The sequence below is a fragment of the Gavialis gangeticus genome, unplaced genomic scaffold (genome assembly GCF_001723915.1).
Source record: "Gavialis gangeticus isolate Ggan-Ray unplaced genomic scaffold, GavGan_comp1, whole genome shotgun sequence".
Classification (NCBI taxonomy): domain Eukaryota; kingdom Metazoa; phylum Chordata; order Crocodylia; family Gavialidae; genus Gavialis; species Gavialis gangeticus.
Genome location: NW_017729032.1, coordinates 70,563,089 through 70,566,254, shown reverse-complemented (window position 1 = coordinate 70,566,254; position 3,166 = coordinate 70,563,089). Strand labels below are relative to the sequence as shown.

General features: G+C 38.5%; 1 long non-coding RNA gene across 1 annotated transcript in view; it reads right to left on the bottom strand.

The window, feature by feature from the left end:
* Positions 1-1,877, bottom strand: part of LOC109302495 — a 9,837-nt gene extending 7,960 nt beyond the window's left edge. Inside the window, exon 1 of the long non-coding RNA XR_002098809.1 lies at positions 1,867-1,877. This is a non-coding gene — a long non-coding RNA (uncharacterized LOC109302495). The remainder of the gene's footprint in view (positions 1-1,866) is intronic.
* Between the last annotated feature and the right edge of the window lie 1,289 nt (positions 1,878-3,166).

Genomic DNA, 3,166 nt, shown 5'->3' with positions numbered 1-3,166 from the left:
CCTGTTCAGGAATATGTGGCTACACACAATAAAAGAAGCCAACCTCAGGCTGATACACTGGTATTTGGTATTGCAATCCAATATTGTCCAGCATCTGCACATGACAGCCCAGACTTCTTATGGGAAGCAGGGGGAACTGAATATGCAAGAGTGGGTCTCAGTCTACATTCCTGGAGGGGGAGATACTTGACAGGATAGTCTGGATCATTAAGAGGGAGCAGCCCTCCTGAAGAAGTCCCCCTGTTGGTAGGCATTTAGAAAGTAAGGGAGTAAACCGCTAGCTGCTTAGAGGAGAGAACAGGGGAAAAGTAAACTAGGTGAAGGAATTAAACTATAATATTCCCTAGTTTGGAGATTAGGACACTGTCCTGTGATGAGAGAGATATGGGCTCAAGTCTTTTTGGACAAGATAGGAGTTTAACATCAGGGTTTCCAGAATCCTTTAAGTAAAAGAGCATTAGCCTTTTCCCCTATGTCCCAGTTCTTAATATAGCCTGAAAAAAATCAATCAACATTTTATTTAGTGAATTTAAGCCAAAGTTGAAAATAGTTTGGGGTTAACCAAACCAGCATTTTTTGATGAGCAGACTGCACCAAAACATATTTGCATAGGCCTCATAATGAGCAGTCATGCTATTAATGTTGCATGATATTTATTCTTCATTACTAACAAAATTGTTCCTTTTCTCAGAGAGGTGAGAGTATTAATTTTTTTGCTCATTGAGCCAGATGATTCTATTACTGTACTTTATTTTAAAAACTTTTTTTCATTTAAAAAATACAAGAAAAAGTCACAGGAATGTTATTTTATAGTCAGGGGACCAAACAGAGCATTAAAATCTATTGTACTGCACTGCGGCAAACAAAAGACTGTTATATGTAAGATAAAATAGAAGAAAGAGTGCTATTCACAATAATGACAGCTGAGATAAGGTAATACAGCTTCCTCTGAAACTAACATATTGAGGGATGTAAAGATAGTTGAATGATGGTATCGGTAGTGTTTGGCAAACTGCTCTAAGCCAAGATTTTCTTGTCACATATTGAGTCCAGACTCATTCCTTCCCTGGGGTTTGCCTTTATTAGCCAATTCACAATAAATTAACAATAGTTGAGGCTTTTTCTCATGCTAGGCTGTTCTAATGTTCTTACCTCAGCCTGTGCACACTTTTTTTTTCTCCCAGAAAGCCATTCACACTTCCTTTCTGTCTCAGTAAGGTAATGAGCCAATTACATCAGTGAGTCAGCAGCATCTACACAATTCTTTCTCAGCCAGACTGCAAACTTTCTGGGGTGCAGGCTTTTTCTCTTTTTTTTACTACATACACTTTGCATATGTGCATGATAGGGCTCTGATCCTTAACAGATGCCTTTATGGGCTACTGTAATCAAAAAAAATTATATCAAGTAAGTTGCCAAGGATATTCAAGAAGTCTGTTGTTGCAGAGGCAAGACTTGAATACAGCTTCTTTGACATCTAGATTCATTCTTTGTTATTTGGTCATTCCTCTCAATTACTGTCCGCATCTTTTGGTGTGCCCTGGTTGGTTCAGCTCCAGTTATATCAGTGAACTTGGTTTAGAGCCTTTGGAAATTATTGAGGTAAGATGCAACAGCACAACTAGTTGGGGAAAAAAGCTTTAGAAAACAAACCTTCCCCTCTGCCTGTTAGCAAAAATCATTTTACATATATTTGATTAAAGGTACTTTTTGGAAACCATCCCAATGTTGATGTATTACAGACAAAAACTAATTATAGATATTAAGCAATTTATCTGTATATGCCTTTTGGATCACTTTTGTGATCCAAAGCCTAGGTGTCTCTGTAAAGATGGGTGTGATGGGTCATTTAATGTGTTATTTCACTCTTGTAATTACCATATAACTTTGGACAGGATTTTGATTAGGTTAGACTAGATTAAAGATCTCAAAATCACCTGTTGGATTTTGTCTGAAAGAAAAATAAAGTATCATGTCCCATACCTCACCCATCACAAAGTTTTTGTCTGAAAGAAAAATAAAATATCATTTTTCTATGTTTTGAACTATTGACTTGATTCTGTGTGTTGATTCATTTATAATTTTTAAAAGGTTCTGCAAATTTAAGACATAGTACATAGTGTATTCATCAGAAGAACTCCCCCCAGTTGTTTCATTCTGCTTTAATTCTCCTCAAAATCAATAGGCTAATGTGTAGTCTAAGGCAGGCAGAATAAAAAAGAGTTAGATATATCCCACTACAAGTGAATTGGTCACTTGTGTGCATGGAAGTACCCCATGTGAATTTAATGTGAATACCTACACCAATTAGGAAACCAGCTATTTTTAGAGTAGTTGGAAGTTTCCCTAGGCCCCGAATATCTAGTATTTGAAGTAAAGGCATATAAACACACAGCACACTTTATGATAGCCAGAGACTGATCTAAAGCTCCTTGAAAATCTTCATTGACAGGGATCCCTGTTCCTCAGACGTAAAAAGGCAGGCATATTGTTCAGAATTCAAAGTCTGGCAATGCTGAAGTCTACAGTACTTTCATTCTGCCAGGAAAACTTTGAATGAAGCCCCTGTGGTGGCAGATCCCTCCACCCTGCTGAGCAAGTTCTGTATGCCTGCAAAGTGATGTGAAGCTTGGGCTACTATAAGAAGGCATGTGAATGAAGATGGTTCTGCACCATGAACTGGCTGCTACGGTCTGGTCAGGGGTAACATCTTCCCCAGAGTTCACTTTACATCCTAACAGCACAGGTGCTGGGCAGAGCTACACAGAGCCACCAAAAGCACGCAGATGTGTGCATGCTCTGAAAGGTCGGGGTAGCAAGAACTTTAGGAGGTAGAAGCATGGGGGTATAAACATCATCTGAGTAAAGCATAAAAACAAAATACCCAAGTCCCTGGCCTGTTAACCAGCAAAGCCCTATACCTCCTTTGTACCATCTCCAGACATGCATATGTAGCAATGTATTCGTTATTTCAACTAAATCTATTATTAAGATTTGACCAAAGTAATCCACATATACTAAAATATGCTCAGCTGACATGAACTGGTCTTCCAAAAATGACAGAACCTCATTGGCCAGGTACTGAATAAACATGTAGGGGACAGAAAAAAAAATTGCTCCCAAAAGCTCACAGTCTGACTGTGAAAGGAATTAAGGGTGTGTGCGG